At 45.9% G+C, this 24,242-nt stretch overlaps 1 protein-coding gene and 1 long non-coding RNA gene across 2 annotated transcripts in view; both read left to right on the forward strand.

Moving 5' to 3' along the window:
* The window catches only part of Ntrk2 (neurotrophic receptor tyrosine kinase 2), a 305,974-nt gene that overhangs the window by 123,867 nt on the left and 157,865 nt on the right, over nt 1-24,242 (forward strand). The window lies entirely within an intron of this gene.
* On the forward strand, nt 9,388-23,017 carry LOC114624907. The gene is made up of 2 exons (XR_003711982.1): nt 9,388-9,515; nt 22,744-23,017. It is a non-coding gene; the product is annotated as an uncharacterized LOC114624907 (long non-coding RNA).

Here is a 24,242-nt window from a genome sequence, read left to right on the forward strand (position 1 = left end):
ATCTATCTATCTATCTATCTATCTATCTATCTATCTATCTATCTATCTGCCTATCTTCTATCTACCTACCCCTCCATCATATCTATCCATCTATCTATCTGTCTGTCTGTCTGTCTATCTATCTATCATCTATCTATCTATCTATCTATCTATCTATCTATCTATCATCTATCTGAAGTCATAGCTAGGTGTAAGTGCACACTAAAAGTCTAATCCACACACAAACACCTATTTCAGCAGCATATTCTGTTCTCTAACCCTTGCTGACTTCTGTGATTTCCACCTACAACCTAGCAACTAATGGACTTAAGGGCACATTTGTGGTGTCATTAATAGGCTCTTTGTTTTGCTGGCAGCAAAGACCCAAACCCTTAGCTTAGGTGTCGGAGCACATAAAGCGAATGGCTGCTCTTAAAGTCCACCCGGCAGGCAGACTTCTGAAGCAGCACCAGGGACTATGTGGCCAGGAATGTGGACTTGAATTAGCCACAGTCTGAGAATAACTAATGTTAGGGTGTATGCATATAGGGAATTAAAACCTTGACCCTTCCCATCGCCCCCTGCGAACCACCTTCCCTTTAGAAGTTTGCCTAGCAAGAGAGCCTCCCATCTCATGCTGCTTGAATTACAGAGCTGCAGTTTCTGTAGTGTGAATTAGGCCTGCAAGCCGAGCAGGAGAGCATGTCTAGGGATAGCCCCTGGAGCATGCTGCCCTACCGCTGTGTTCTGACCCAGCAGCAAAGAGGTGGTGGGCTGCTAATGAATCAGTGCTTTATAGCGTCCCTCCTCCCTGCTGAAAGAACAGCCTCCCAGCTACCAATCCCTGAGGCCCCCAACTATTCCCCACTTGATTCCGACCCTTGCACCCCTCTCTCCTTCACTTTGCCATTTGCCTTTGTGGGTTCCATACCATCTGCACCAGGCGGTAACTCGGTCCATCCCCTCCTCACTCCCATGCGGTCCCCTTCAGAACCAGGCTGGGACATTTCACTTAAAAGCCACACTCAGCTCCATTACACGCTCACACGTAGAGCATAGCTAGAGTGGAAACTTATTGGCATTCCTCTTTTAAAAGGTAGTTTATCTTTAAGGATTTATAGGTTTCTCTCTTAACAATCCCAGCATGTTTGGAAACTAGTTTGGATCCTCTGTAAGCATGTTCATCAATCTTAGTAAACCAGAACCCATTTAGGCCCCACTCGACAAAGGGAGAATACTGTGGTATTTTATACTGAGCCACTATGGTATTTCTCGATTTGGGTCTTTTTGTAAGTCTGTGGATTATAGTGTCTGCATTGACCATCCACACTGTGCCCGAGAGGGCCAGTCCCTTCCTCAGACTTCTCAAAGGCTTTGTCTCCAGGTGCACTGTGGGTCTCAGCACAGAGGACTCCGTGTCTGAACACCCCCACTGCCCAGCTCACTGCAGCTAAGTGACAGCTCCTGTCACTACTGAGATTTCTGTCTTTCCCAAAGGTGTTGACTTACCAAGAGGCCAGCTAATAGCAGAAATCTTGACCCCTGAAAGGAAAGTGAAATTCAAACTGCCAGCCAGGCTCAGTGTGGCAAACGCTCTTAAATATCGGCCATTTGGCAACCCCCTCCCCCGCCCCCCAAAAAACCCCTTAAGCTGTGATGTTAGTCCATGGAGCCACAGGAGGATGGTGGATTATTTAAAGATTATTTTATAAGTTCTTCAGACCAGAAAGGAAAAAAAAGGGGGGGCACAAAAATCTCAGTTAACAGCTGGGAGAAATGTGAGGTGATTTTTTTGTTCTCAGATGTGAGGAAGAGGACAGGTCAGGAGATTTCATTTCAAAGGTCACTTGGCATCTTCCAAGAGACAGCGAGAGCAGCAGGCTATTAGAAAATTGTTTCTCATGGTTCCTGTGTTCTTTACCTTTTCTTCTTCTTAACCCCCAAGGGCTGCCATCAGCAACACAGTTTTCTTTCTTATACTTTTCTTTTTATCCCTGGCTTTCTTTGGTCCTCCAGGAGAAATCTGCTCCTTGAGATTCACCAACGTGTGTATTTTATTTTTACAGTGTCAGGAAGGGAGAAGGGACTTTTTATTTGCTGGAGTTGGGTCAGTGGCTCTCTGACAGGAATTGGTATAGCAGTGCCAGGCAAGTCTCCTACACACCTGCAAGTGGTCTAGGTGAGCCAGCACCCTGCCTAAACCCCAGGAGCAGCTGTCATGCAGCCAACTGTGTCCTGGGGGAGCAAGGACCCAAGTTTCCAAATCTTATTCTCTAAGGAAGATGTGAAACCTGGATTTTTATATGAAACATCTCTATTTTTAAAAAGTTGGCTCAGTTATTTTTAAAACATTATGTAGGCCAACAAAACCTGCCTGTGGGCCGCCAGTCTGTTCCTTCTGTCTTAGAGAGTCATTGTTCCCCACTGTATCTGTCTGTCTTTCCCCAAGAACTCTCTTTCTCCCTGCCTACCACTGACAGCTGCATTAAGCAAGTTCTGACATGAACTTCAGCAGCCCGAAGACACACGACTGTTACCCTGTGACTCCCATCTTGCTGGGACCTCGGGCCCTGACACCTTGCTGGGTTGTTCTTACAGTCCTGTCTTCTTGCCATTCTCCAAGGACAGAGTCATCTTGGGTCCTAGTAAGTACTTTCCCCTGCTTTATCCGACACAAATCCCTCTTCCCCAGGTTCTGTGTCTTCTGAACTCTCAAGAGAGCAGAATGAGATGAAAAAGTCTGTCTCCCCCATCTTCATGGTGTCCTTAATGGACTGATGGCTCTCCTCTCGGTAGCTAGAAAACATCACCTCAAAGAGATGGGGTTCCATAGCTTGTTGACCCACCATGGCTGGATCTCTGAGGCCCTCTCAGGCAGCTGAGATGGAATAGGAAACACCTTCTGACACCACAAGATATCAACTTGAGGCTTAGCAGCAGCCAACATACAATCAGTTCTAAGGCTGAAGAGGGCTGCTTCCCAGCAGGAGACAGGAACCCCAGTATGTGTTAGAGAGAATCAGCTCTGCAGTTCCCCCTCCTGCTCCTCCAGTCTCAGGCCTCCCCACAGCAAAGAACGCCAGCTTGTTCCATCTTCATCTTGGCCCTCTACTCTTCTGGATCCTGAACTAAGCTCACAACAGCTGGGGTCTTGAAGCCTGTCCTCAGAGACCATGCTTACACAGGGGTTGCAGAGTAAGTGACTGAGAGTGCTTGTGGCTAAAAAGCAGTTTCAGGGCACACGCTGGGTGCGAGAGAACAAGGCAGGGCACGTCCTTGGTTCTGCTACCCCGGCCCACATTTCTATCCTGACCCCATGATAGACAGAGAATGTTTTCTGGTGTTGTTGGCTGCTTTGCCTAATTATAACACACTCAACTTTTCTTCCCCCTCTTGCAAACTAGACTCTGTGCTGCCTTCTCCCCGAGAGGGGGTGATTCACACCTCCACCTGCTTTGATACATGCTGTCTAGAATCCCTCCCTTTGCTTCCATCTCATTCTTTCACACTCTAGCTGAAACTCGCTTTATCTTGTTTGGTCTAGACGGGATATTCATGGGGAGGGCTCTGTTGAAGGGGAGTGATTCCATACAACACGGAGCTGGGGAGGTGGCTGCCTCCAGCTGTGTGGGCTGTGCCAGGCACTCTGCTTTCTGATGACAGAGCTCCCGGGATCCTGTAGCTCAGCAGATCTGACTCCAAGGAACCTGGTACAGAAGTTGCCATTAAGAACACTCTGCCCCCTTTGCATACCTTCAATACTTAGCAATCTGTCAAGTTTACCTAAGGGCACCTGGGACAGCTGAGGACTCTCCTGAATTTAAATTGCTTTGGGGTGAGTGCTGCCAGGCTTAAATTAGGTTGACAGAATTCCCAGCCCAGAAAGTTATATGGCGATTTCTACTCAAGAGGCAGCAGCAGCATCCCAGTGTGGATAACCATTCCCTTGCTCTGCGTCTCAGGGACAAAGGGACCTCCCAGCTATTTGAACATGGTATAGATCATCACTCTGCATTTAATCTGGACTCACACTTCAGGGTAGCCAGGGATAGTGAAGCAACTCCCAACCCCACACTACAACCCATTGTCTGTGTTCTGAGTCTTAGTTTTCTTTTATGGGTAGGGAGAGAAACGTGTAAGAAGCAAAGAAAAGAACCAAAATTTTCTCACTAGCTTTTGAAATGAATGCATTTTAGCCGATACATTCATGAACTCACAAACAAATATGAAGAAGCAAGACATTCTCAAGAAAGACATGTCCCTGGGTTTCAGCCCTATCGGGTCCAAACCCATCTGCTGGAATCCAGAGGCAGCTCTTGACCCACTTTTGTGCCTTTTCTTCCCCTATAATATTCTGGGTTTTCAAGTCTCTTTTTCCACATTTCCTGTAAACAATGCATCTCTTTTTTAAAAAGATTTTACTTTTAAGTGCTGTTTTAACAATGTGGCTAGACTATAAATGTACTTGCTGAATTCATCCATTTCTTTAACAAGCCAATAAAGTTTTATAATTCATCTCCATGTGTCCTGTGTTCTCTGCAGATCACACTCCCTCTCCTGCCCCCAAACACATATGGTCCCTGTGTCATTGGTGGGTTTTTTTTTGGGGGGGCTGAAGGTATTGGGGGGCTGAGACATGTCAATAAGGAGTTTTGGGGAGTCCCACCTACTGCAGGCTCTAGAACAAGTTATCACTTGGGGACAGCTTTCAGAGTTTCCATCAGCAAGAGTTACACATGCAAGAGGCATGGTTTGTGATTCTTACATTAGAATCACTTTGACTGGTTAAAAGGTATTGGGTACAGAGTACACAAGGAAGCTTTGTGGGGTTTTTTTTTCCAACTAAACTTTTATATTCTTAGAAAATACTTTTGATGTATTACCCCAGGAAGAAGGCACAAAGTGTCCAGTCAGTTTGTTCACTAAGCGACTCATGTCAGAGACAGAGAGAAGCTTGTACGGCACAGGACAGAGACCACAAGGACAGCAGTGACTGGAGAGACATGACCAGTTACGGCAGCAGAGAGTACACATGTCATATCCCCTTAGTTTCCATTACAGCCTCTTCAGACCATCCTGTCCTCATTTTTCACTTTGGCTACAGTTCAAAACTAAGATTTAAACAACTGCATCTTGGACTTATTTGATCCTACGACCACCTTCTGGTCACCCTGAAGGGGGCCACTGTAGGAGCATGGTGTTTAACTTGGGGTACATTTACCTTACAATTAAAGGGGAGTCTACCCAGGATTTAAAGGCTGCTGATGATAGTTAATGGGTGTTGATTTTGCAAATATGAGCCAAGCAGTGTTCCACAGGCTCTTCACAGCTCTGTGGAGCTTACCCAACAGCACAGTTTCTGTAGTTTAATGTGCTTCCCCTTTCTGGCCCTGGTCACTGAGCAGAGACTATTCTTCACCCCGGAGAGTAGTCAGGTTAACCAGTCACTGAGAAGGCATCTGCTCCCAGTTCTAGGAAGCCCCCAGGTGTTGTGTCACTCAAGAAGCCCTTGTGGATCTTGGCACGTGAGTGAGTGTGGGGCTGGAAGTGACACTAGCACCTGCTTCTCAGCTTTTACCTGAAGCAGGGTGCATCAGGAGGTTCCGGTGCCAATCGCCTCATGAGAACCCAGACCCTGTTTGCACTGTGAGTTGTACGCTGGCGGATTTGTAGTTTTGATCAATGTCATCCAGTGCCTTTGCTCATCTCCCTTGACTTCCAACCCTTCTCATCCCCCTGGGGTTGTTTCACTATCTAATGAGTGATCCTAAGAGAGATCTGCACAGCAGGGCTAGGGTGTGGTGGGACAGGATGTTAAAGGACACATATCCAGCTACCTCCACGCACAGAGTCCAGACAGCAGAACAAAGTGTCACAAAGGTCTGAGTTGGCCTTGGCTTGCAGCACCAAGACACGGAGTGGTCTCGACATGGAGCGGTCTCCAAGCCTGTGGTCACATGGAGTCCTCCCCTCCCCCTTCTGGCAGCCCAGGATTGGGAGAGACTGCCAAGGGCATATGCTAATTTTCCAGTCATCTGGTCAAGTCCATCTTACGTGACACAAGATCTCAGAGCCTGTGTTTACTGAATTAAAATCTCCGCCCAACCACAAACTAACAAGCAGTAAGCTTTTCCCTTCCTTCTGATATTTTTATTATGTTTCCAAGGAGGGCCTAAGAAAACAACTCCTGTGTTTATTTTCCAGCCTTTTATCTCTTTTTAATAATCCTCATCAAACTGTAATCAGTTCTGAAGCACTGTTTAATAAAAATGTAGGCCGTGCCGTTTGCCGTGGAGAATAGAACTCATTCTCAGGTAAGTTTGCGAAGCTGCAGCCAACACCCTGGTGTCAGGGGGGAAACACCATTCTGCCTTCCTATGGAGACCAAAACACAGCCTCCTAAGATGCTTCACACTTTTCAAGAAAGACTCCCTAAACAGGTGTTTATTGTGCACTGATGTCGGGGTCCTTGATTTGGGGCTGTCCCATTGCCTCTCCATCATGTGTCCAAGTACATGGCATTCTACATCGAACATGTGTTGCCCTCCCAGGTCTAGGTAGAGAAAGGTGCCTGGACATGCCTGTCAACTCTGTGTGTGGAAGAATCGCTCTACCAGGAACAATCTAGAGGCCTGGTGGAGTTTCTACACTGCTCCAGCCTTTCCAGGACTTGGTTCTTCTAGTGTTCAGTCATCGTTAGAGGTCGTAAAAGCTTCCCACTGTCATCATTCTCTGTGTCTCATTCTCATTCCCTTAACTCACTGGCACTTCTCCTCTGGGTACCTACCTATATCTTGTTTAAGGCGCAAGGGTAAGGCCATGTGCCTCAGTGGGACAGTGGTAACTAGAACACACCCTGGCTGAGTTCTTTGTTTGATTGTTACATCGGGGCTATTCAAGACCTAGGGTATTTTGCTGTGTCAAAATCACGTGAGACACTAAGGTCCGCTCTGGGCGACACCGGAATCTACCAAGCAGGTGTCACCCTTGTCCTCAGAGGTGACAGTATGTGTGATGTTTATAATCTGTTGCTTTGGTTTCCATGATTTACATGAGAGGGAACTTGCTAGGTCCCAGGTGAGACTGTAGTCTGTGAAGCCCTGCTCTGCCCCCGCCCTCTCTCAGAAAGCTGAAGCTCATCCTTCAGTGGCTGAGTCCATCTTACCTCTGTATAACCGGATTGTGAGGTGCCTCCACCCGCTTAGCTAATTCCTTCCCCCACACCTTTATCTTTCTTAGGAAATGTTTTGCTCTACTTAACTCTCATTCTGTTTCTGTCCAGCACTCACACCCCAAATACGCTCCTTCATCTTTTCTTTAATTCTTTTTATGTATTAAAACTTTTAAATTGGTTGGATGGAATCATGAGTGGTGGTGATCTGTGTATGAGGAAAAAAGAGAGAGAAATGAAGACGAATGAGAGCACAGTAGTGCACACTTGCAAAGATGCACACACGCGCACACACACACGCATGTACACTCTACATACTTCCAGTCTTCTTTGACTATGTTGGATTTAATAACGGTGCATAGATCATTCCACCTAATTATCTTCACAGAGCTCACTGCTCGTAATGCTCCCAGATGGTTAAAATAATAAAATAAAAACTGTCCCATGTCATATTTTTTTTTTTACTTTTTGTTTTTACTTTCTTATAAATAGCCAGAAATTTTGCTGAGAAGAAAATATTATAAATCCCACAAGGTTGGTGTTCTGTTCTGGGTTCCAAAGTGTAGAGATTGAGTGGATTTCAAATTTGGCAAGCCCTCTGGCTTGGCAGACACTCTTGTCCTTATTTATGGCTGCTTGGAAACTTCCACTTCCCGGGGCTTATAAATGATGCTGCCGATTTCGTCTCCCTTTCCTATCTTGATGTGAGTTATGAAATAACCAGCCTGAAGACTTCTTTTTAACGTTAACCCTTGTGTCTTGGTATGAGACACATTTCGTACATTAAAGTCCACTTTCCATTTGGTGTCACCTGACAAAATGAAAAACTGGAAATGGTGAGGGTTAAGACAGAGGATGCTAACAGCCTTCATTGTGGTCACGAAGGATTTACCTATCAGAAGTCCTCCAGTGACGACCCACCACCTCCTACACGCAGACTTGAAGACAGAAGACACAGTCTCTCGGAGAGCTTTCCTAACGGCATGAACAGGTGATGAGCTCTCTCCAGTCCCATTCTCTGGAGAAACAACTAAGAGATTCTCTTCCTCTTCCTCTTCTTGCCTCTCTTTTCCTCTTCCTCCTTCTCTTAATCCCTTCCTCAGTTCTGTGAGACCAACTCTGTCGTTTGTTCTTTTTAGGGGCCTGTTCATCTGGCGTGAGCAGGTTGAAGCAGGAGTCTCTGGAATGGGCGGAGCCTCCTGAATGGGCAGAGTCTCTGTGGTAGGGCGGAGCCTCTGTGATGGGCGGAGCAGATAGATTTGCTGAGCACACACAATAGGCATTTCTTACTATTTATTGCCTTTGGTTTTTGTTTTGTTTTGTTTTGTTGTTACTCTAAACCCCAGGATAGCTTGCAGCTCACAGCCATCCACTCATGTTCCCCTCAGGCATGCTGGCATTGCAGGCATGAAACACTACATCTGGCCTGATAATGAACACTTTCAAAGAGCAAATGTGCCTCCTCTGAGGCTGACACTAAGATACAGTTGGATCCGTTAGGATTTTCACCAGGAGAGGAGAGGGAGAATGGGAAGCCAAGGAGATCTGCAAGAGGCCCAGACTGAAAGCTAAGAAAGCCTCTCAGAGCCTGAGGAGGGCATGACAGGTTAAGCCACTGGGTAGCCTTCACTAAGACAGTGTCTCCAGGACTGTTGGGGAGTTTCTGAGCTACAGATGAGTTGACTGAGGAGTTCCTTGTTTCCCAGGATAACCCTTTCCTCTTTTCCCTGTCCCTCGTAGTAGTAGTGGTTACTGGCACTGAAGTGGCCCGGGCAAAGCTCAGACTCTGTAGATAACGGATAGGTGACAGAGCACAGCTCCTCAGACCTTTGTCAGACGTTCTGTTACTGGGACCTGTGAGAGATACCCTTGCGGCTCTTCTGTTGAGGATGCTGACTTATCTGAGCCCCACTTCACAGATGAGCTAGTTACCTATAGCTCTCATGTCTCCTGTGAGGCACATATGACCTCAGGATAGCACCTACATCCTCCATGCTGGACCATTGGTCCCAGTGTGCCCAGGGACCCCCCTGCTTCCTTCAGTGATCCACCGTCAAATTCAGTGCTTACAAGAGCTTAACCAAAGTCATTCTGCACCACATGTGCAGTCTCGAAAAGTTCTGTTTGAACTGTTCGAGGTGCCAGTTTTGAGCTGTAGCCACCCTTTTGTTTACAATTCCCTGATATGACTAGCACACTGAGAGCCGTTTCTGTTTTGCCTGCCTCCGTGCTGAAACCACAAGTGCTTTCCTTTCAATTTTGTGTTTCTCATCAAACGAGTTTCCTATTGAAGCTGCCCCTGCTATTGATTCGTGTTCTTTCAGGAGAGTGTCTACGGAGATATATATCATCAATACCTTGCCAGGTGGGTAAAAGAGGGGAAGAACAGAGCTATACATCTTCTTAGACAATAACCCTGCTGCCCTGCAGCAGACCTCCCTCCAGTGGATTGTTCTAATAAGAAATGATGCCTTATTCAGAGTCTATAAACTAGATTGAATGCTTTCTATGTGCTAGAATGTTGGCTGTAGACTCAAAGAGCTTCAGAGACTTGGAGGAATCCTGGACATATGTAAATGACCAGTAAAGACTGACTCAGCATGTGAATGACCAGTAAAGAATGACTCAGCACATAGGACAGAGCTATTCCAGCCTTGGTCCTAATTTCTGTATTGGAATACAGGCTTGGGGAAAATAAATTCTTTTTTTTTTCAAGCTAAAGGGAAATCTGGGATTTGGTGTGAGCTTTCCCAGTTTCTAAATGTTGGAAAGGCCCACGACTTTTTTTTTTAAATCCCCAGCAGCCAAGCAAAACAGTCTGTATGCCCAATCATGGTTGTTGTGACTTGGCTGGACCATCAGCCTGTGTCCTTCAGGCTAAGTGCCCTGCCCACAGTATGAGTGGATAGACGTGTGTCAGGTTGGCCGTCTTAAAGCTGATGCTGAGACAGGGAGTCCATGGTGGTGCTGTATTAGAGCTAGCCTGGGGAAAGAAATAGGGAACTGGCCCAGAGAAATGGGATGTGATGTAAGACAGACAGTTTGTGGTGGTGGCTCTGACCTGACTATCTGGGCATTTACATGCTGGGATATAAGCTCCCTCTCGGGGCTTCCTTAGCTAGGGAGTGAGTATGTCTGGGTGCTTGCCTGACAGTAGCTGTGTGTTGCAATAGGTAGGACAGCTATGTGGCTCTGGGGCAGAAAAGACACACAAATGAGCCCTGGCCATGGGCAGGGACAACAACACAGCAATAGTGGGGCTGAGGGGTTAAGCATAGCCCCAACCCAGAAATTCATGACTTTCCAAAGTCCGTAGGATAACAACAGGTCATGGCGTCTGAATTTGTAACCAGTGTTTGCCTATGTCTTCTCTAGCGTCTTCTTCCTCTTCTTCCTCCACCTCTTCCTCCTCTTCCTCTTCTTTTCCTTCTCCTCCTCTTCCTCCTTCTCCTCTACCTCCTCCTCTTCCTCCTCTTCCTTCTTTTCTTCCACTTTCCTCCTTTCCTTCCTTCTTTCCCTCCTCCTCCCTTCCTCTTCTTCCTCATTCCTCCTCCTTCTTTTTCTCCTTTCTTCTTTTTTTCTCATCTTCCTCCTTCCTTCTTCTCCTCCTCCCTTTCCTCTCTTCCTGTTTCTCCTCCTCTTTCTTCTTCAAGAATCTCACATAGCCCAGACTGGCCTCCAGTGTGTCATGTACCTGGGGGTAATCTTGAACTCTTAATCCTTCCTCATCTATCTCCCAATGTTTGCTTATGCACTAGTGATGAAACTTAGGGCTTTGAGTGAGCACTCCATCAACTGAACAATCAGCTTCTTAATGAGATAAACACACAGAGTCAGATCATTCTGGACCCTGATTATTGGTGTGTTAACCTCAGACTCTCACCCTCTGCAGTTAGGAGAGCATGAAGAGAGGGCACTCTGGATGTTGAAGGGAGGCAGGGGGAGCCCAATGGGACCTAAAAGAGTCCATAGGGCTATTAGCACCCCAGACAGCCCTGTATAGACTCCCAGGAAAGCTTGTGGTAACTACCATTCTCGGTTGCTTTTCTATGAATTTGAAATGTCAAATCCATGATTCAAGCACTGTTTCTCTGTGCACGTACCCCAATTCAAGCAATGTTTCCCAGTGCTGTGAACCGCAGGGCTGAACTTGTGAGGAGAGGTCCTCTGGCCATGGAGACTAGCAATCTCCAAGTTTCCCCAGCATGCTAGCAGCTTCTGAGTTTAAACCTCTTCAATATGTAAATGAAAGTTCTGCCTTCTAGCTGGCAACCAATTTCCCTGGGAGGAAGTCCACCTGAGGTCAGGAGAGAAGACAGGAGCTGCACCATTGTCTGCCATCTGAGCATCTGCTAACCCACTCCTCTGGGTCAGCCAGGATGGCTTACTCTCCTTCAACTCTAGAGAAAGTTTCCTTTCTGGTGTCCTTCGAACCTCTCCCGCCTTCCCCACTCCCAAACTTCCATTTTCTCCATGATGCCTGCATTTGGGAGTGGAACTCCTCTTCTGACCCCCTTTCTTTCCCATTCACTGAGCCCACAGTGACCTCCTAAAATGTAGAACTGAGTGCAGACCAGAGCATTCACATGCCCTCGGCGCAGCGATTTGCAAATGTAACTAGATCAACTCCAAGTGCATTGATACTGTTTCAACAGACTGCTTTGTTTATATCTATGAGCATTTTGCCTGCCTGTGTGTTTGGTGCACCGTGTGAGTTTCTGGTGTCTGCAGGTGTCAGAAGAGGGCATCAGCTCCCCTAAAAGTTACAAATGGTTGTGAGTCACTGTGTGGGTTCTGGAAACTGAACCCAGGTCCATGGCAGGAGCAACCAATGGTCCCGGCTACTGAGCTATCTCTCAAGTGTTTATGTCCCCCACAAAGTCCCGCCCAGCTCTGCTGTTTCAGTTTTCAGTGCTGAACACCCAGGCAGGCTTGACTCTTCCCGTCTCCACCCTCCCTGATTCTCCATGTCTAAGATTTCTTTTCCATAAAAGGAGGTAGCGAATATCTGGGTGACCTGCTGGGTGACCTGCTGGGTGACCAGGAGAATTAAGTAAGCATTGGTCTGCTGAGCCACCTGGAAGCATGTGACGGACGGCTGCCTCTCAGGAACTGCAGTAGAGTTCCACACCGTGCATGTCTGATCACTTGGCAACCAGAGGCCAGGCCCTCTGCATCTCCAGTTAGCCGAGTGGCTAATAAACACACCTTGCTCCATGCCATCCTAGCGTGAGGGTTGAAATGAAAGAAATGAAGCCTAGGTGAGCCCTCAGCTCGATCACTTTGGTTACGATGTGGTGTCGGGCTGTAGAAAGGCATCTTGGGTTGGCACGGGCCTGGAACCCCAAGACTACAGGTGTTTGGCCACGCCCCCAGAACCTAGGGCCCTGACACACTGTCTCATCTCCATTTAACCTGTATGGTCAGTACATAAGACACAGGTAGAGGGGGTGACTAACAGGCCTACGCCTCGAGATTTACATATTAATGAGTTATCTAAAGACTGGGGGACATAGCTAATTAAGTTATCCCTTCCCTAGTCCCTCCTCTTTTCCACTCCCCATATAAGCTAGCTCTCCCCGTGCTATGGGGGGGGGGGGGAGGGTGCACTAACATCCAGATCCAACTACCATCATGAACAATAAAACTTTTATCTCTTGGACTCCATGTGTCTTCTGGGCCCGGGACTTTCTTGTGTATGTGGGAACCTGCCCACCGGGAAAGCCTCCAGGACTCCTCCGCTGCTGTTCCGGGACTCTGCTGCTGCCGCATCCCTGCGGTCCATGGGAGGCCTGGGCCGACCCCCACCCCCACCCCGCGCGTGTCTTTTACCCACAGCGTGGGAACGTTTGTGGCTGAGGCCGTGTGGGACCTCAGCCTGAGAGACTCGAGTAGAAACGAGAATTTTCTCAGCTCAGAGGTCACAAAAAGAGCAGGTTTTAAGAACCCAAGTGAAACCAAATCTGGTTAAAGAGCAATCCAAACAATGATTTTTTCCCCTTGGTGGGGGGAGTCGTTTCTGACACATGAGTAGCAGTACCTTCAAGTTTGTTCTCCAGGGTTATAGTAGCATATGGTCACAATCTTCACTAGAAACTTCTTTCTCCATTGTGGAGCTCAGAAGCTGAAATTAAGGTCTTGGTGGTGTTGGCTTCTTCTAAGATCTAGGAGTTCTCCTGGCTTTGGTTACTGCTGGCAATTGTTGGCATTCCCTGGCTTATAGTCACAACGCTACATTCTCTTGATCTGCTCTCATGTCATTCTCTCAAGGATTCTTTTAGGAATGATTTGTCATTGGGCTTAGGAAAAGTTTTAGAGCAATTTTCTTCTGAATAGATCACTATGACATGTCCCATGTATAAATGTTGGAAGCATCTTTCCGGACACCACTGTCAACACACAGACCACCTGAGTGTCTTCACATGGTGGAGTGCATAAGATCTGAAACCCCTACGTCATCCCAGGTATCTTGGAAGATTATTTTATACAGTGTCACACCTCTATTGTGTGTGATGGGGACATACTTTAAAGGAGCTCCAGTCTGGGAGACTGAGTGTAACAGTCTTTGAAGGATGTGAGAGAGCTGCTGCTCTCTTCAGTGGTCTACACGTGTGGCCATCAGAGCAGACTCTGTAGAAATTCACACTGAGAAGGAATAGACATGGCCCGCCTCACAGTGCAGCACAAAGCCAAGGAGAAAAATGGTTGTAGAGACCAGGCAGGTGGCAGAGTGGACTCCAGGAGAGATGGCCATTCCCCAAGCATCCGTCCATGTGCCCAGCTGCTCTTCTTCAAGTCCTGACTGTGTCCTGGGCCCAGAGGTGTGCATGACAGTCCTGTCTGCATGGAGCTTCTTTTTTTAGACCTCAGTTCCAGCTCTAGTTGTCTGGAATCCAGGGGATTGCTTTTCACCTGCTTTTCAAAGAGAAGCTATTAGGTTTTGTGTGAAATGTGATGTTTTAAAATGTTGGCAGTCAACTCACATTTGGAAGAGAAAGTTACAGGCCTGGCAAGAGTTACTGCCCTCAGGCAAGCTGCCTATGACCTTGGGGTGGAGTGCCATGACCTTGATCTTCAGAAGATATTTCCCTAATGTCTGGGTTTTAAGCTAATTGCTATTTTCCCTGACTTCACTGGAAGCTGCTGATGGTTTTGTCTTTCTGGGCTCGATGCACTAACTTCAGCCTTCTAGCCTGTTCTCTCCAAGTCCAGCCCTCAAATCTCTGATTACTTCTCCATGTTATTTGAGTTCTAGGCATCATGAGATTCCCCAGTCTTTCTTCTCTGGGGAGTCAGAATCTAATCAACCCTCATCCCAACTCTTTGTAGAGATCAGCACTGTTTTCTGACTCCAGTGACCCAAAGTTTCACAGGCACTGAGCTGAGTTGACTTCCAACCTTAGGTGTGATATTAATTTCTCTCCAAGGGGCATAGATTTAATAGATTTTTTAATTAACATTTTGTGAAATTGGAGCTACTGCACTATACGGTAGACTGATACAAATGTCTATAATTACATTTTTGACACTATATCTGGGGACCAGTCTAGAAATGTTTGCTTTAGCCCCTTCCTAAAACATCTGATTTATGGGCAGGCTTCTCGATGCACACCTCTAGCAGGCTCCGTTGTCATGACAACAAAGAATATCATTTGTCAAAGAACTATAACTTCATTTTATGTGGAAGCTAAAAATTTATCTTTCTGGATTTATTCTCGTGACAGGAAAAATTTCAAATTTCCATAAATACGCTGCTTCTCTCTAATTCTGCTTGTCTTTAGGGAGAGTCGGGCTGCAGATGAACCTCTTACCTTTCAGCTTACCTATAGATGAACCTTTTTAATCTGTTCCTAAAAGAACGCAAATGGACTCATTAATACCAAAAAAAGTCATTTCCCATGTGCAGTTGAATATCATTTTATTTCTTTAAAAAAATTCAAATGAAAAAAAAATGTTCACTTGTTTGTTTTAACTGGTAAAATAGAGTCCAGTATGTAGGCAGAAGGCAAATGCCTGCAAGCCCTACACCGTGTGACCTGTCAATCATGACGTCATGAGTTAGAGCGTTGCGGAGGCGTTCAGTTTATGCTGAAGGGACCTGGCAGACCCTGACTAAAGTAGGCCTTAGAGGGGACTTGCTGATAAAGAAGATTGTCTTTTTCTTTTTAAAGAGAAGTATAAAGTAAAATCTGTATCTTTATGTAAACTGTTCTGGTTTCAAATGCTAGCAGGCCACGTGAAGAGTTCTGTGTTTGTTTGATTTTTTTTTTTTTTTAAAAAAAACGAGGTTAAACAAAGCACATTTTAAGTTAGGTTCCCCCTTTAGGGCTCCAAGAGTGTTTTTGTCCTCAGGGAGCCTGAAATTTAGAGTGGCTTTGTTTCACTAAATGGAACAGGCAAGCCAGTTACCTCCTTGTCCAGGCCTTCTCAGGGTCTGACTTGATAAAGTCCTTCCTGTTGGCTTCACGGGAGGCAATGGCCACTCGTGTACAGGCAGGATCGCTGTGGGCCATCAGACCATGTGTGAGAGGAAGCAGAGACGGCACACGTCTGTCCCATGCGCTCTTCCCTGACATTTGAGATAGATGGCGGGTCTACCGGATGCCTTTTGGGACCGCACAGGGATTTATGGCACTTACATTTTGTGTGTGATGGATTGGATCACTTACTACTCTTTACTAAACCCTGTATTTTTCTTTTGTCTGGAGACTCCTGAATGGCTCCTGACTTTCCACAAGAGACAGCAAGGGTCTTTCGCTCTCACTAGATTTGACAGTGTTTTGCTTCTCATCTGTCAGTGGTGGGGCAGAGGACGATAATTCTTAGGAATGCGCCTTTTAAAACATCCGGGAGAGGCTGGGAGGATGGTTCAGTTGGTGAAGTGCTTGCTGCACAGGCAGGCACACAGGTAGAAGCTGGGCTTAGCAAAGTGTGCCTATAACCGAAGCAATGGGTGGGGAAGAGGCAGGCTCCCAAGGGGGAAGGGGGTGTCCAGACATTCTAATGGTATCAGCGAATCCTGGATTCACAAAGGGTCTCTGTCTTAAAAAATTAAGTAGCTAGCTGTAGCAAAAGATACCCAGTATCTACCTCTGGCCTCCACACAAGAGCACATGGGCAGAAACCCATGTGCACACACAACACAACACATAGGTGTGCCTTCCACTCCAGGCAAAGCTTCAGTACTCCAGAATGGGGTGGATAGGATCATGCGTTCTGCCCTACAGTCATCCTGACAAGGTGAGCAGGTCTATCTCTAAGGTTGCACCAAATGTGGAAACCTCGTGGTTTGCCCGGCAATCTGACATTCTCTGTGATTTTCTTCGTCCCCCATTTCCCTCTGTTGCTTGTCATGCACCTGAGGTGGAGGCTTCACTTAGAATTCCTCCTGTGATTGGTCACCTTCACACTCTATGTTCAGCTGCCCAAACTTCTGGTGCTCTGCACATTCAACCCATGCTAAGCTGGGTGGCACTTTAGTGAATCTTTACAACCATTTGAGAGGGACACTTCTCGAAGTAGCACTCAGGACCTGTCACCAAGTGGAGGTCCTCCTGACAGTCTCCTCGCCATAGTTTTTGGCTGTGTGTGTGTGTGTATATGTGTGAGTGTATGCACATGAGTGTGTGAGTATGTGAAAATGTATATACAAGTGTGTGAGAGTGTGTGTGCATGCATGTGTGCAGGTACATGTGAGAGTCTTGTGTGGGTGCCTGTGTGTGCCTATGCATGTGTATGCTTGGATATCTGTGTGCGCTTAGGTATGTGCATGTATGCCTGCATGTGTGCAAGTATGTGTAACAGAGTGTGTGAGACTCGTGAAAGTGTGTGTGAGTATGTGTGTGTCTGTATGCATGTGTTATGTGAGTGTGCATATATGCATATGTGTGAGAGTATTGCGTGTGAATATTGTGCGTGTGTGCACACATGCGTACGAAAAGTATGTGTGAGAGTATCATGTGTGACAGTGTGTGTGAATGTGTGTGTGATAGTGTGTGTATCTGTGTGAAGTGTGAGAGAAAGTGTGTGTCTATGCGCACGCTCAGTGTGAGCGTGTGTGTGATTTGTTTGCATCTTTCTTTGAACTGCTCTGACTCTGTAAGAGGGAAGGAATGTGTTTCAAGACAGACCATCGAGAAAACCTGCCCGTTCCCCATGTCAGGTGGGAGTGATGTCATCTGATCTTTCCTCAGAAGTTCAGGAAGGGAAACAGCTTTCAATGGTAGTTAATTCTGATTCTCAGATTCTGGACTTACTGCTTTCAGAAATTGTGAAAATGATGCTTTTCCTGTGTTTTTAAAAACATATAAATTGATAGGAAAGGAGTAAACTCTTCTATGACCCTGTCATTACAAAGGAGTGACGTCTATGACTGACTCTACCATTACAGAAGTGTCTCTACTTATTTCGCCAACACTTTTCTCTGTCTACAGTTTCTACATGCTTGAAATATTTTATATAGATATTTTGTTCTCTAAGTTTCAAAAAAAAGTCCATAAGGATTTCCTTATAGAATTAACATTTCTTACAAATAAATAAAAATGTTCATGCTCCGAAATATTTTATTCTGTAAATAAACTGTATTTAATCATCTTCAGACTTCATGATTAAAGGCAACACCTTAATGGACATTTTTGCACATAAATCCTTGTCTACCTTCCTGGCTTGTTTCCCTTGGGATTGATTTCTAGAGATAACATTTCTAGGTCATGAGGTTTTAATATTTTAAGACCTTTGTAACATATTATCCATTCCCTTCCCAGAAACCCTGACCAATTTACTGTCAGGCCAGAGGAGAGCAAGAATACCTAATTCATGACCTCACCATGCTGTTGCAGCTTTTAACTCAAGTCTTTAGTGATTACATGCTGTTTTGTACACAGTTTTGTGTGTGTGTGTGTGCGTGTGTGTGCGTGTGTGTGCCTGTGTGTGCCTGTGTGTACCTGCGTGTACCTGCATTTGAGTCTGTATATGTGTAATGTGTGTGGGTCTGTGAGGGTCTGTGTCTGTGTATGTTTGTGTGTCTGTTTATGTGTGTCTGTGCCTGAATCTCTGTGTGTGTGTGTCTGTGTGTGTTTGTGTCTATGTACATCTTAGTTTGTATGTGTGTCTGCATGTGTCTGTCTATCTCACCAGATGTGTCTCTGTGTGTTTCTCTATGTATATCTGTGTCTGTGTATGTCTGTGTGTATATCTCTGTATCTGTGTCTATGTGTGTATCTGTGTCTATGTGTGTCTGTGTGTATATCTCTGTGTGTATCTGTGTCTATGTGTGTCTGTGGGTTCATTGCTGAATATAGCAGACCAATGCGTCTCTTCTGCCTGGGTATAGCATAGTGAGGGCTGCTTGAGAAAAGCACTTACCTCACAGTAGGCTGCACCTGAGGTGCTCTGGACAGGATAGTTTCTTACAGAAGCCCTGTGAGGTAGACACTGTTACCTCTGTGACGTAAGAAAGGAAGCCCACAATCTTATCTGTGGGCTTAAAGCTAATAAGTGTCACATCAGAGCTCATGGAGATGCTTGGGCTCCAGGACATAACATTATGGGGGGCAGGGTCCTGATACTATAAAGGGAGGGCCTAGACTTGATGGCTGGCAGAGAGAATGTGTCATCAGCATAGGAAAGCATAGGACCCAAGAGTCTCAGGTCCCCACTTGAAAGTAAGACAGACTTGTAAAGAACCAAAGCTTTTGCCTTGCATCACAGTTTCTAGAAAACAGTTATTCTAAGAATGAAAAGATTAAGGTTCAGAAAATGACCTCCAGAGAACCCCGAGATTCTTGTGTCCTCCTGTGACATCGGAGTCTCTCTGACCTGAAAGAGTGATTCTCACTGACTTGCAACAAGCTGAAGCCTTGGTGTGCTGTGTTAACATCAGAAGGGAACTGAGTATGCAAGCATCTGGGACCCACAAAATGAAGAGCATTTAGACAGGGTCAGGGAAGCCTGGGGGGAGCAGCTTGAGCACACATAGGTCCACCAGACGGTTTCACAAGAGGAACAGTATGATTCAGGGTAAGCTGGCTCTCATTGAAGATGCCTAAGAAACCCAGGTGGGAGACAGGAACAGAGATGCTACTCTTGCTATGGTGATCAAGAGACGGATTCCCGTCGAAGCTGACACTTGTGCTGGACTCAGGGGATGAATAAAATGTGTAAAAGCTAAGTTGAGCGGTAACTTGGGAGATGAGGCAGGATGGTGGCTGCACAGAAGTTGCTGAGGCCCAGTTCTTATTGACAAAGTGTTATTCCTGTGCACACTCTGCATATGGCGACGTCACCCATGTCTGCAGGTGCTACACTACTATTAGCCAACATAGAAAGCCTCAGATGTTGCTTGAGGTCACCAGCTCCAGAAATAGAAGGGAGTCTCATTTCTCCTCTTGGTCACTGTCAAGCTCTGTGATATGCTTTGATATCACTCCTCCAGTCAAAGCCAGCTTAAGCTGGGCATACAGCTCTCCAGTAGAATGCTTATCCATTACCTGCGACACCCTAGGTTTCGTTCGTAGTTCTTAACAGTGGGCACAGATGCACCTCTGAACTGGCCTAGCACACATCTGAGAAGGCGGCTGAAGAATGCTGGGGAAATTGGCCTGAGTTCTTGGTTTTCCTCTTCAGGCCATAAGGTAGCATCCAATATTCATAGCTCTGGGGTGGCCTCATAGCAAGCATGTAGATTCCATCATCTTCACTGCTTAGGACTAGGTGTGAGTATTATCTGCCTTCCTCGAGAAATGTTTCTGCTATCTTATAATCCTGAGTGACAGGTACATATCTGGGCCTTGTATAGTGGTGGCAATGGGTTGAGGGTCAGGAGTCTGCACGATTGTAGCTTCCCACACAATTCTGTTGCAAAGTAAAGTTTGAGGACCTGCATTCTGTGCAGCAGCCTCCAGGATTGTCTGGAGATGTTTTTAAGAATGCCATGCCTGGAGCTGACATCAAAGTGCACAGGGATGTCTGAGGTAGGAACTTGTCATCAGGATAGTCTGTAAATATCCTATCTGATAGTGGTTTACAGGCGTGGTTGAGAATAAGTAACATTTGCTAAAACTGAACTAGCGCTTTCAATGTTCTCCGTGAGAAAATGAAAAAACAAAGAGAGGAAAAAGAGGAGGAGAAAGAAATAAAGAAGGGAAGAAAGAAATATAGATAATGTGAATGTACAGAAGTTCAATCCATTCATATTCAAGCACTTAGGGTACACACATGCACACATACATACATGCACACATATGCTTGCATACAGCATACACACATCACACACAAACACACACACATGTGCACAGAAATATACACACATGTGCACACGCACAAACATACATGCAGACACATAAAGCATATACATACGCATATACATATGCACACAATGCATACATATGGCTTTATAGTATCTTCTGCTGATGAATCAGGTGATTTATTGATCTTTCAGTTATTATTTGAAGAGCCTTTAAAGATCCCACCTGCCTCAGGTATATCAATCCAGTTCTGTGGTGTGGGCAGGACACTGGTGTGAGTGTTCTAGAACTTTTCCAGGTGGTTCCAGAGGACAACGAGGACTGGGAAATGCCGAATCCGTGCAGGGGAGAAAGAGCGTGGGCATCTACGTGCTCAGTTCACTTGGACACGTTCAACATGGGCAGCCACAGCACTCCCTGCAGACACTAATGCCTGTACCATTCTCCTGCTCTTCCTATAGTTCTAGCTGAGCTGGAAGAGGCCAGCATTTCCATATGGAACACTGCAAAATAGAGAAATGAGAGCCCTTGGTAAGGTTTCTGGATTTAGCAAACTGATACGACTAAATTTAAATTTCAGATAAAGAAACAATCATATTTGGCATAATTATGTCTCACATAATAGTTGGAAAATATTTAGATCAATTGTTTGCCTGCAATTCAGAGTCTACTGGGGCACTACGGTTTTCTTATCAACACAGTACATAAAGACAAAGTGAATTTGAAATAGCAGGCTTCTGATTATACAGCCACTACCAGGTCTCCAGCTCACTGGACCCTGAAATCTGCCCTGGCTTTAGTTGCCAACACATCTTCTTGTTCCTCTCTGAAAAGAAGCAAACAGCCTTATGCCCTATTGCTGAAGGGCCAGCACACAGCCTGGAGCTTCTACAAACCCTTCCGGCTGTCTGCCACTTTCTGCTTCTGAGCTGAGGGACATCTTGCATTCTCAGACTTCATCCTCACTGGCTTGGGCTATTAGCTCTGCCCTCATGCTAGCATCAGAGATTCAGAAAGCCCTTTGGTGTCATGCAGTGAGAGAGACAAATGTAATGTTGCATGGGACACCACTGCTGCATGTACCTACAGCCACCTTTATGGGACAAGGCTTAAGAGGGTTGACGCTTGGCTTAATGGTTTACTGTCAAGGTTTTGCTATTCTTAATATTTTGCTAAAGAACAAAAGATCCACATCTCATTCTGTTCTGAACACTGAAAATTTTAGTGTGTAGCTGGTCCATTTTTTGCTATTGTCAAGCAAAACCTACCGAAAGCAGTGTGTGCTGTCTTGCTCTTCTGTGTAATGGTATCCCATAACACAGAAGGCTGGCTGCAGTGGCTGACTCACTCCTTCTACTGATTTAGAAATGTTGACCCCTGGCCCAGACCCCTGCTCTACAGAGACATATGCAACTCAAAGCTAGGAATTTAATATAAGGGCTTGAATGAACCTACATATCCTTTCTCATATAGTATTTCGGGGTCTTATGTGATGGTTCAGAGGGCAAAAGCGCTTACCACCAAGACTGATGCCCCGAATCTAATCCCCAGAGCCCATATGGAGGAAGGAGAAAACCAACACTTGAAAGTTGCCCTTTGACCTCACCCTAGCACCCTGGCATGCACAGACCCACAGAAGAAAAACAACTAAGTAGTTAGTGATTTAAAACATATAATGTGAACAAATGTAGTTTTTTTTTTAAGGTGGCATTGGCAGCCGGCACCATTCATAATCAGTAATTACTGATTGCTCGTCCATGTTGAAGGCACCTTTCCTCACGCACCCCACAATCATTAGCATCGCTCGGGAAGATGTTTCCAATGCCAGTGTGTGCTGGCATGGTTCTGTGAGACGCTGTGCACCCAGCTACATTCTTCCAGTAGAACTACTCCTGATTGACAGGCAGCCAGCGCTAACTCTTGGATAAAGAGTTTCTCTGCATGGAAGGAAGGTGTGGCTCTCAGGTGTCTGTACCCTGCAACAATGTTTCTCATATCTGCTACTGTGAAATTCAAGTAGACATAACAACAACCACCCACAGAAATCCAAAGATGGCCCATCGGATTGGCAGAAAATCAAAGCTGCCTCTCCTATCACTTCAGTAAGGATCATATTGTAAGACTAGGCAGGTGGGTTTTTAAGTTATTGCTGTGGGTAGCCATGTGGGTCACCATGTGGGTCACCACAGAGCGATGCTGACCAGAAGAGCAAGGTGACAAGAAGTTGTTCTGAAAGTGTGTGTGTGTGTGTGTGTACTTTGAAAATAAAGACTCTGTGAGCCAGGTAAGCTATCCCTTCATCCCAGCACACAGAGCTTGCTTAAGACAGTTGCTCCATCTTCTCTGCAGTGCCAGCAGCTCCTGATCTAATCCAATGTGCAAACCAATTGGCAAGCTGAAACAGCTCGGCGGTCATCAGGAGGTTCTGCTTGCAAGGCAAGACTCAGGGCCACCTCCCAGGCGTCTCCAGCTTCCTTTGAGCATTGCCTGGGAAAGAGGAGTTCCGTGCTGCTTGAGCAAATGCCATAGGTCCGGTTTTTTTTGTTTGTTTGTTTGTTTTGTTTGTTTTTTGCCAAAGCGTTTTGAGTTAGCCTTACAGTGGAAATAAAACTGCCCAAATGTACTTGCGCTTTTTGAACATTTTATTAATAGCACAGTTACTTTTCAGAAGCTAATACGGGCTGAAAATCACCACCAGATGTATAGAAAGGCTAGAACAGGCTGGGCTGGTCTTTGCTACAGTCTGCCCTGTCCACACTCATGGCCTAGATTATTAGAAAACGATTCCACATGCCAATGTGTTTGTCTGAAAGGAGTAGCCCGAAGGGGAACTGAGGGACCCTGGGTCATGGAGGCCGGAGGCACTCTTGGATTGGATTACATTAAATGCACTGATTATCAGAAGCCCACAGGTACTCGGAGCCTGTGAGTGGCAGTGAGCATACATCAGTGAGCGGTAGGGCCTCAAGGGACCTGCATTCTAATTGAGATGACACGTTTATTACTCTATTAGATGACACCAGAGCACAGTGTTGTGACTTTTCAGAATAATGTAGTGTTATCTTATGTCCCACAGAGCCATGATTCCTCTCCCCAGGCTCTTGGAATGGGTGGGGGTACTCTTTCTCCTGCTGGTCTTTTAGAGATGGTACAACTCCCTAGAGAATTTACCAGAACTGCTCAGGGTCACCTCTGGGTCCCCAGAGGTGACATTGTGCCTTAAACCAAGGATTTGGTGGTTGTAACCATTATTACCCAACTCTAAGATTGGGCTGCCTGGAGTCTACACCCTAATTCTACCACTGTGTGAACCACACACAGGGTTGGTTTTCTCTGTCTTCAGTTCCTCACACATGCATAAGAACAATCAGCTTTGTCTGGGGGCTGTTTGTTCCCACAGGTGATGTGCTCAGGAACTGTGCCTGAGCTAGCATGCCTTCCTTGACTGTCAACATTGATGCTCAGCAGGGAGGCTTCCTCACCTGTCAGAAAGAAATGACAGAACAATTCCATGCCACTAGCATGCGCTAAGAATCCAGTACCCTATACCACTATGATGTACTACGTACCCAGTACCCCACATCACTACAGTGTACTAAGAATCCAATACCCCCATCCTACAACGATACATTAAGAATCCAGCACTGAGGGATAAATGAAACTTGCATTGCTTGTCTCTATTGAATTACATATTGATAAAATTTAAATAACTTTTCTTATAAAATTTGGTGGACTAATAATAGTAGAATTCCTCCTTTATATTATGAAAACTGCTATGGCTGATATGAACGGTGTTCATCACACTTCACAGTGATATCTAAATTTCTCACTACAATATGAAGCTAAAC

Source organism: Grammomys surdaster, unplaced genomic scaffold, assembly GCF_004785775.1.
Source record: "Grammomys surdaster isolate TR1022 unplaced genomic scaffold, NIH_TR_1.0 211, whole genome shotgun sequence".
In the NCBI taxonomy this organism is placed as follows: Eukaryota; Metazoa; Chordata; class Mammalia; order Rodentia; family Muridae; genus Grammomys; species Grammomys surdaster.